At 38.8% G+C, this 10824-nt stretch overlaps 1 pseudogene; it reads right to left on the minus strand.

Annotated features, from left to right (window-relative positions):
* Nucleotides 1-2806: 2806 nt before the first annotated feature.
* On the minus strand, nt 2807-7924 carry LOC114052713 (annotated as a pseudogene).
* Nucleotides 7925-10824: the final 2900 nt, after the last annotated feature.

Raw genomic sequence — 10824 nt, forward strand, 5'->3', positions numbered from 1 at the left:
GGCAGCCATTGTGCCAGGTGGTAGGGACACAAATACAAAAAATGAGATCATCTCTGTTTTCAAACTTAGATTCTGAGGGAGACAGTAGGGCAGTGGAGATGTGCATTTCAGGAGAGGGGGGTGGGCAGTGTAAAAGCTTAGAAAAAGCAGTTGCTGCATCATGTAAGAGGAACAGAAAAGGTCAGTGTGGCAGGGTGGAGAATAATGTAAAGTGAGGTTTGTTATAAGGTTTATAATAATTATAATTGTAATTATAATAATTATAAGGTTTATAATAAATTCTTACTGATTTGTTCATTAACTAGGACAGATCCTGGTCATAGCAGCTATAGCCCATCTAGATTCTGGGACTCTTCCCAGCCGTCACAGAGCTTGGGTGCTATGTATCGTAACCCAGATGGGTATTTTCTATGGTGGTACAGTTGATTCAAAACATCCCATCCCTAAAAGTCTGTGGCACTCCCTTAAGTACATATGGTTTAGGGGAGTGTGGACTCTAATTTTAGAGCACAATATTTCCCTTGATTAAAGCTAGGAAAGCCAGTAGGCAAAGATAAGGGAGAAAATACCAGGTATGGGGGACCACCATTGAAAATGCATGGGGTTGGGAGATGAGTGTCTTGTTCAAAGAATAAGAAGAGAAATGTTGCTGGAGTGTAGAGTGAGATCCTACTGAGCTAGGGAGTGGTGGCATGAAAGAAGACTGGCCAAGTGATCCCACAAATGATTCCTTCTGGGGGTTTAACTGGAGACTGTGAGACTTTCACCACTGTGAAAGCTGCTGGATGTTTAAATACCTGTCTCTCTAGTTTGTTGGTTTTGTACAAGCCGCACAGAATGTGGACAAGTTCTCCAGCTAATCCAGACAGACTTCCTCAGAAAGGTTACTACAGTTCACTGAATGCCTTTCAAAGATAGGTAAATTGATTGGATTTTTTTGCATTTAGTCTGAAGCCTATTAATTGAGGAATAATCTCACATTCTCTAAGTGGGATAAGATACTTATCTAGGCTGGGGACCTTGGGGACTGTTAACTTATTTTTAAAAATTTTTTATAACTTCATTTAAAAATAAATATTTTCCTTTTTATTTCTGTGTATTAAGGCCAGTAGGTTGTGCAGAAGCTAACAGCATGGACCTAGCAATCAGGAAGACCTGAGTTCAAATCCAGCCTCATACACTTAGTAGCTCTCTGACCCTGGGAATGTCAATTTAATCTCTCTCTCGATTTCCTCACTTGTAAAATGGGGATGGTAATAGCATCAGCCTCCCAAGATTGTTGTGATGATGAAATGAGAATATTTGTAAGGTACTTTACAAACCTTCAAAGTACTATATAAATGCTAGCTTATCATCACCACTATTGTATTTTGTGAATTTAAAAACTTTACGAGAAGAGGTCTTGGAGCCTTACCATATTGCCAAAGGGGTGTGACAGAGAATATGGTTAAGAACCCTTGGATTTGCCTGGCTCTGTGCCCCCCCTTCCCCCACATACACACCTTTACATTTACATAGATAGTTATCCCTTCCACATCATGACTGCCCATCACAGTTTCAGTATATCATGGATTGGGATAAGAAATGAGAATTTTTTGGGAATTTTTCGGAAGCTGCAGGTAACACAGAAAAAGTTTAGAAACTCAGAAATGCCTTAAATGTATGTATAGTATTGTATAATAACATTTTATCTTTTAATACCATAACAATTCAGACTTCTCTAATACAAAGGGAAGGCCAAAAATTTTTATGCGGATTTTCCAGATTGCCGGGGTAGGGGGGAGGGTCGTGGGGGGGTGGCACATGCCCCTAACGATACTTAAATGCTTTTTGAATGAGTGGATGTTAAACAAGAGGAGACAAAAGCACTTACTCCTGAGGCATCCATAAAGACTTCTTGTCAAGGTGGCATTGAACAATTAATGTAAAACTGAAAAATGTGTGGCCTGCCATGACTTTGTGATGAAGCCATACTGGCTTTTAATTGCTTTCTTTGTTCATCACTCCATTTTCTAGATGTTCACTAACTAGTGGACAGTACCGTAAGCATAATATGTGGGGTCCCGGATGTGGGCTCTAATAGTACGTTCAAGAATTTGGTCAGGCTCTTGGGCTGCTAATTTTTGGATAGTGTTCTGTTTTCATTGTCAGGACATTTGCCCTCCAGGCCTGTGATTCCTCTCAAGCTACCTAGAAACAGATAGGTGGCACAGTGGGTAGAGCTCTAGGCCTGGAGTTATGAAGACCCGAGTTCAACTCTGCCCTCAGACACTTAGTTGTGTGACCCTGAGCAAGTCACAATATCTATCTGCCTTACTTTTCTCAACTGTAAAACGGAGATAACAGCACCTGCCTTGCAACATGTTGTGAGGACTAGATATGAGAGTATCACAATACCTGTATGAATACTTATCCTCCTTTCACCCCACTCAGCCTTGTCCACAGTATTTCAGATGTCAACAGTGGGTTAGTAACACCTGGTGAATGAGTGAATGAAAGAGCATTTATTAAGCACCTAGTGCTCTGGTATCAGGCACTGTGCTAGGTTCTGGGAACTCACATGGTGCAGCTAGGTGGCGCTAATGAGGTTTAGGGGTGCTGGGACCCCGAGACCACGACACGCGGGTCCTGCCTGAAAGAATTCAACCCAAGCCTTTTAGCCAAAGACAAGGTTTATTAAAGATCCGCCAAATTAGTCAGGCTCTTAAGGAATCAGCACCTGTGAACTATTGGCTAGATTTTAAGAATCTGAGCACCTTAATGGAGACAAGGTGGACCTTATATACAGAAAGACTGTGGGAGAGATTTAGGAGTGACCAGATAGTTTGCTGGGGGGAGGGGGACGAGGGGACCACAGTGAGGTAATGGAACGCCAGGCTTCTGGACCACGCGGCCAGGGGAGAATGGAGCCTAGCTAGGATTAAGAGTGGGAAGTGGCCAGGGGTGATAGGGAGGTAAGACAATGGAAGGCTAGACTAGGTTATGGGTAACAGAGAATTGGGAGACTGGGTGTAGCCACAATGAAAGGCCAGTTGATAGGACTGTAGCCTCAGAGGAACACCAGGGATTTGGCCATGTGGGGAAGTCCAGGGTTTTTCCTTTCTGGGATCCAGATCCCAACCCCATCAGCACAGTGAATAGACCCCTGGAGTCAAGAGGACCTGATTTCAAATCTGGCCTCACACACATAACATTCACTAGCTGTGTGACTGGGCAAGTCACTTAACCCCAATTCTCTGGGGGGGGGAGGGGTGTGGAAGAACCTCAGGGCAAAGTGAAAATAGAATTTACCAACCAACCCTCCAAAGAAACCCAAATTGAATACATCCAAAAATATAGTGGCCAAAATCCTTAGCTTCCAGGTCAAATAAAAAACTTGGAGGAATCCAAAAAGCTCAAGTACCAGTCAGAAGAATATGCTGTAAATTGCCTGATAGAGAGGAAAATTCTGGAATTCAACATTCTAAAAGGCTTACAAGAACAACATCCTTCAAAACTAATTATTCTATGGTTGGGGGAAGGAAAGGGCAAGAATGGATTTTTCCTACCATGGAAGACTCAAGTTTTCCTGATTAAAAGAACAGGAATGGGTAAATCTTTTAAACATCAGAGACAAGAGAAACCTAGAAAGGTAACTACATGTGAGCAATCTGAAAGGACTAAGGAATGATATTGGCACTACTTTTTATTGGGAAAGAGAACTCTTGAGAATTCTTTAGAATCCAGCTAGCTTCAAGACTCACTGAGAATTAAAAAAAAAAAAAAAGACCAACAGGATGCTTGTGTGGTTTTGTTGATTTTCTAAAGAAAAAAGGGGAAAAGGGGCATGGGAAGAATTACCAGGGAATAAATGAGGAATAAGATGGAGCATTTACTGCCCGTAATTGGGGCATGCCAGCAGCAATGTACAGACATGGAGGCAGAACCTCTTCTCAGAACCAGGCCAAAAAGGCTTAAATACTCAAGAATGTGTAGAAAGATGTTAGATTCAACAGGGAAATAGGCAGCAGCAGAGGAAGAGCCTAAAAGAGAGTGTAAATTTGGGAATATTTATGGGAGGCAGTTAACATGAATTTCAACAATGGAGGGATAATCAGAGGATTTTTAAAAAAGTGTTAGAACTCTGGGTTGAGTGAAGAGGAAAGACAGAAGCTGGGTAAAGTCACTCTAATTACAGAAGACTAGTGCCAATTTTATCTGGCCCCCCTCCCCATTTTTCTTTTTTTGTAAAGGGGCCAGAGGATACAAATAAAACCAGATTATGAGGGAGGGAAGAACACAATCGTAGTTGTGAATTGGATGAACTTACCTAGAAAACAAGAGGGTAGCAATATGAATTAAAAATCAGACAATGTTAGATTTGCTAGAATTAGGAATCTAAGAAGTTGTTTACAAGAAATATTTAAAACTGTTCACTGTTAAAATGAGCTGCAGCAGAATTTGATGTGACTGATGAATCTAAAAGACTGACATTCATGATCTCAGACCGAAAAACAAAAAATTAACTGGGTTGTAAGAGATAAGGAAATGTATTAATTCATTGTTTATTTATTTATTTGTTGGGTTTTTTTTTTTTTTTTTGGCTAGGCAATTGGGTTAAATGACTTGTTCAGGGTCACACAGCTAATGAGTGTTATGTGTCTGCGGCTGGATTTGAATTCATATCCCGACTCCAGGGCTGGTGCTAAATCCACTGCACCATCTAGCTGCCCCTATTAATTTGTTGTTAAAGAAAACTCAGATTGAGACCTCTGCAATTTAGAGAATTGCTTACAGCCCCTGGGAAATTAAATGATTTGCTCAGCTAGTATGCCACAGGCAAGACTTGAATGCAGCTCTTCCTGACTTTGAGGACAACTTTCTATCAGTTATACAATGCTGTGTGCCAAGTAGTATAATGTCTAAATAGTTAAAGGATAAGTATATTGAACCACTCAAAGAAATAAACTGCAACACTGTCATAGTGTGGGACCTCAATGTTTACCTTTCAGATCTAGACAAATTTAAGAAAAATATAAGAAGTTATAGAGCTAAATAGAATTTTACCAAAAATAGGCCTCTGGTAATTACTGAATGAATGTGGGAAAAAGTCATGACTTTTTTTTTTCCGCATGACACCATTACAAAAATTGATTATGTGCTAGGACATAAAGAACTTTCTTTTTTATTTAATTTTTTTGCTTTTTGGTGAGGCAATTGGGGTTAAGTGACTTGCTCAGAATCTCACAGTCAGTGTCAAGTGTCTGAGGCCACATTTGAACTCAGGTCCTCCTGACTCCAAGGCCAAAACTCTATCCACTGTGCCACCTATCTGCCCCTCAGAAAGTACTCTTCAGTGGAAAAAGAAATAGTAAACATCTTTATTATAGCACAAAAATTATAATCAAAGGGCCTCTGAAAAAAATTCCATTAAATGGAGACTAGATAAAATGGTGATGTAATGGATAGAGCACTGGATCTGGATTTGAGACCTGAGTTCAAATATGACCTCAGACACTAGCTTTGTGACCCTAAGTAAGTCACAACCTCTGTTTGCCTCAGTTTCCTTGTAATATGGAGGAGAACACCTACCTCCCTGGGCTGTGAGGATGAAAATGAGATAGCTTATGTAAAGGCAGGCATTATACATATAATGGAAAAATACTAAAATCCTTTCCGGTAGAATCAGACAAGCCTTTGCCATGTGTAGTCCTCTAAACAAAAAGATAGTATTCTCAAGGAAATTAGCCAACAAAAGAGAGCAAAGATATAGGAGATAGTTAATGGGGATGGTCAGATAAAGTGAATTCTTGTTTGTTTTTTTGGGTGGGGGAGACAAGTGCATATCTGTAGGTAGTAGGAAAGTAGCCAATATGGACATTTAGTGGGAGAGTAGGGAAAATAGAGGGGACCATCTATTGGAGAAGATAGGAATGAGATCACTTGTGCATGTAGAGGGTTTGTCTTGGCCAGGAAAAGTGCCACTTCATGAAGGAGGAGATGGTGAGAGAAGGCATCTTGGTGATGTGAGAAGTGGAGGGGAGAAGAGGGAGTTCTTTGAGGAGGAGGAGGGATTGAACTTTGTGCACACATATATACATATGTTTATGTGATTATACATATGTGAGGGGCAGCTAGGTAGCACAATGGATAGAGCACAGGCCTAGATCAGGAAGACCTGAGTTCAAATCCAGACTCAGATACATAGTAGCTGTGTGACCCTGGGCAAATCACTTAACTTTGCTTTCCTCAGTTTCCTCACCTATAAAATGAACTGGAGAGAAATGGCATGTGTGTGTGTGAGACAGGTGACCCATCAATTTCACCAAATTAATTCTTATCCTAAAGTATGGGGCTAATATTCACCATGTATAAATAAAACCACTTACATCTACAGCTAAAAACACAAGACAATTGCATATACAAGAAATTTACATTTAAAATAAAAATTAAAAAGATATTTCATAACCTGTAATTGATCATAACGTAATTTTTTGTGAATAAACCTAGGACTAAGATTAAAAAAAATAATAACAACTATACAGTGCTGGTTCTGTAGGAGTTACAGCCAGAGTCTCCTGCTCACTAAAAGGAGGGTTGATGAGGGATATGTCATGGTACTTTGCTGTCTTGTATTTTTCTCATATAGTCTATTATGCATGCTGTGCTGCTCTGACATAGGTCTGGTGGAGATCCATAAAACATGACTTAAGACTTTCCAAAGTGAGTCCTGTTTTCTGGATTAATGATTCAGGCCAGCTTTTCCCAGTGATTGTGTAGAGTTCTGTAGGAAGAGCAGCACCCTAATAACTGAGATTTCAGGTATGGGTTAGTATCAGTTAAACTTAACCCTCTCTCCTAGAAATATGACTAAACTCTCCACTTTAGAATTTGTCTGCTGCTGATATAGGAAATACCAAGTGAGAAACTGGTTGATTATTGGTGCTGCACGGGTCAAGAGCAAGCCCTTTCAGCAACAGCTGCTCCATTCTCAAGCCCTGCTTTTTAGTGTGTGAAATCTGTGATATACACAAACTCAGCCACTTCTGATGGGTAGATTTCACCAAACTTTGAGGCTAAGAGCATGGCAGTAGTCCCCAACCAGCTCAAGCTTCCCCCACATCGAGGAGAGAAATCTATCTATGTAGTGAGGTGGCTAGGTGATGCAGTGGATAGAACACCAAGCTTGGAGTCAAGAAGACCTGAGTTCAAATCCAGCCTTGGAGACTTACTAGCTGTGTGACTTTGCACAAGTCACTTAACCCCTATTTCCTCAGTTCCTCATTTGTAAAATAAGCTGGAGAAGGAAATGGAAAACAACTCTAAAATCTTTGCCAAGAAAACCCCAATAGGGGTTATGAAGAATTGGACACAACTGAAAACAACTAAATAATAACAAAAGTTCGTGGCCTAGCATAGAGCCTCATTGTGGAGCTTCTATTCTTCCCCCACCGCCACTGGCCAGTCCACCAAGATAACCCTCACGCGGTTGGTTATGTCTGGCTGCTGCTTCTTCTGATAGCCCACTCTAGGCTTACCCTTAACTTCTGTTTCCCTAAGGTACAGATAATTATTGACATTTAGTGGTTTTTTTCCTGGTTCCAGTCCCACAAACATATCCATAGTAAGGGGGTGGGGATTCAAAACTACCATCTATTGGATAATCAAGGGACACCAAAGGTTTTCTTCTTTGTGGTAGCAAAACAACTGAATTGAAACCCAGCACATCATCCTCAGACTCTACCATTTTAGGGACGGGAAGTTTCTTATCATTCTTTCCACCTGGTTCATCCACATGAATTGTGAAAGTAGCCTGCTTATTGGTGGCATTCCAGGGTGGGACAATACCCTTCTCATCATCAAGTAACATCATTAACATTCTCATCATATCACTAAGAAGAGCAACAGCCTGCCAGTTCTTGGGCTTCCCCAGGAGCAGTGCCATGGCCAGGCAGGGCTTGTGATCAGGCCGGACTGAATGTTGGCCCACAACACACTCAGCACACACACACACACACACACACACACACACACACACACACACTGTGGGGCCCTGGAAAGTTGGGATCCTGGCAATGACTGCATTATTCAGACTAAAAATCTGGCAAAGGGATGGCAATATCATGAGAAAACTCATGGTGTAGAACACCAGCAGGTGGAATAAAGACATGTACATTGATCACATCAGGGGTATGAGATACTATGAAGAATAAATAGAAATGAAGGATGATAAATCTGTTTTACTATTTTAACAGGCCATAATTTTGTTCACTTTTAGTCAGGAAGTGACTTTCTTTTCAAGGAACATTATTATTTTAAAGGAACATTTCTTTTAGGAACATAATAAGTAATGCTCTTCTTACGTCATCAATATTTAGTTTTTATGTGTATATAGATTCTAAATTTATGTTATTTATCATTACTATTCCTAATATTTATTTAGAAGGAAGTTTCTGATTAGAATCATGTTGAAGTGTTGGTTGGGTATATGTTTTTAAAATATAAATTGAATAATTGACATTTATATACCATTTTAAGCCTCACAAATTGCTCTTCATACCTGATCTACTTTGACTCTCACTGTTGTCCTGTGAAGCAAGTGCTTATGAGCATATTATCCCCATGTGGAAGATGAGGAAGGTGAGGCTCTAAGAGAATGGGGTCAAAAGTCAAAGTCTAAGATTCCGCACCCACTATTTTGTTGTACTTCTAGAAACTTAGTATTCTGCAAAGGGCTCTGGATGGCTTATGCACTGAAATCACAGAGAACTCTAGGGAACTAGGTTTGTATATCTTGTCTAGTTGTTGCTAATCCATTATTTTATCTTTCTCTGAATAGACCAGAGATTTCAACAGAGCTTGCTATACCTCAGCACTTTTCCTTTATATAGGGGAATTACTTTGGTAAACAGTTCTGTTAGACTCATTGATTCATGCTTTACCTCCCTGTACTGAATCTTCCATCATTTGATTTTTTTAAAATTTAATTGAATTTTTAATTTATGGAATAAAACAAGGATTTCCACAACATAGTACAACAAAAAGATGATTGTACATGCAACTGCAAATCTACTATGCATAACCTGTTATTCCTTTCAAACATGCAACAAAATTATCATGCAATTTTGTTTCTTCCCCAGCCCCAGAGATGGCTACCATTAGACACAAATATATATGTAAAATTATTCTATGCAGCTATTTATCAGTTCTTTCTCTGGATGCAGATAGTGTCTTTCTTCATATGTCCTTTACAGTTAATTTGGGTATTTATAATAGATAAAATAAGTTATTTGTTCAAAGTTGTTAATATTGCTCTTACTGTATACAATATTCTCTCACTCTTTTTTTTTTTTTTTACTGGTGAGGCAATAGGGGGTAAGTGACTTGCTCAGTAAGTGTAATGTGTCTCAGGCCAGATTTGAACTAAGGTCCTCCTGACTCCAAGGCTGTGCCACCTAGCTGCCCCTATAATATTCTCTTGATTCTGCTCATTTTGCTCTTCATTATTTCATGCAGGTCTTTCCATGTTTTCCTAAAATCATTGAGCTCATCATTTCTTATAGCACAGTAGTATTCTATCACAATCATATACCACAACTTGTTCAACCTTTCCCCAATTAATGGACATCTCTGCAACTTTCAGTTCTTTGCCACCACAAAGAGAGCTGCTATAAACATTCTAGAACATGTAGGTTCTTTCCCTTTTCCCCTAATCATCTTTGGAAATAGACCAAGTAATGGTATTGCTAGGTTAAACGGTATAGGTAGTTTAATAACTCTTTGGGCATAATTCCAGATTGCTCTCCAAAATGGCTGGATTATTTCACAATTTCACTGACAATGAATTAGTGTTCCAATTTTTCCACATCCCCTCCAACATATAAGTAATTTGTTCCATATTCTTCTAATTTTCTTGTAAAATTTCTCTATAGTAATGTATCCATTTTGACCTTATCTTGGTAAATGGTATGAGACATTGGTTCATGTCCAGTTTCTACCATATTGTTTTCCAGCTTTCCCAACAATTTTTTTTCTTATCAAATAATGAATTCTTATCCCAAAATCTTAAGTCTTCACACTTATCAAAGACAAGGTATTATGTTTATTTGCTTCTATAAATTGTATGTCTACTCTATTCCATTGATCCATTTTTAGCCAGACCAGATATTTTTGATAATTATTGCCTTATAATACAGTTTAAAATATGGTATGGCTAAACCTACTTCCTTTACACTTTTTTTCATTATTTACTTATATTCTTGTCTTTTTGTTTTTCCAAATGAATTTTGTTATTTTTTTCTAACTCAATAAAATAATTTTTTGGTGATTTAATTGATATAGTGTTCTGCTGCTCCCATCCCTTGGTTCTGTTTTCCTAACATTACAGTTTTGCTTTGTTCCAATGTTTTAAAAGATTCTTGCTGTCTAGACCCAATTCTTGCTGTCTTGGAACCAATGCAATGAGTTTCTCCCATATGGCTATATGTATCAAGAAAATAAAAATGCCTTAGTCTTACAGTTAGCAAAGTATTCTCGGCCATTTTTTTTCAACAGGCAGTTAAATGCTTTGTCTACATAGTAAGCATCAGAGGCAGGGTTCAGTCTTCCTTTAAAAAAAAACTTTTTTAAAAAAATTATGAACTTGACAATCACAAATATTTCAATATACAAAGAATATAAGGTTGTATATGAAATTATGAGTGTTATGTAGCTTATTATTTAAAGTCTACAGTAATTTAAAGGTAACATTGTGGTTTGTGTCCCCTTCAAAACTTTTGTTTTAGATGCATTTTTTTGTATCAGTCTCTATGCATCCTGTCTTCAAGATCCATATATTTTGCTTGC

This window comes from Vombatus ursinus, unplaced genomic scaffold (genome assembly GCF_900497805.2).
Source record: "Vombatus ursinus unplaced genomic scaffold, bare-nosed wombat genome assembly UNPS02003778.1, whole genome shotgun sequence".
NCBI classification, from domain to species: Eukaryota; Metazoa; Chordata; class Mammalia; order Diprotodontia; family Vombatidae; genus Vombatus; species Vombatus ursinus.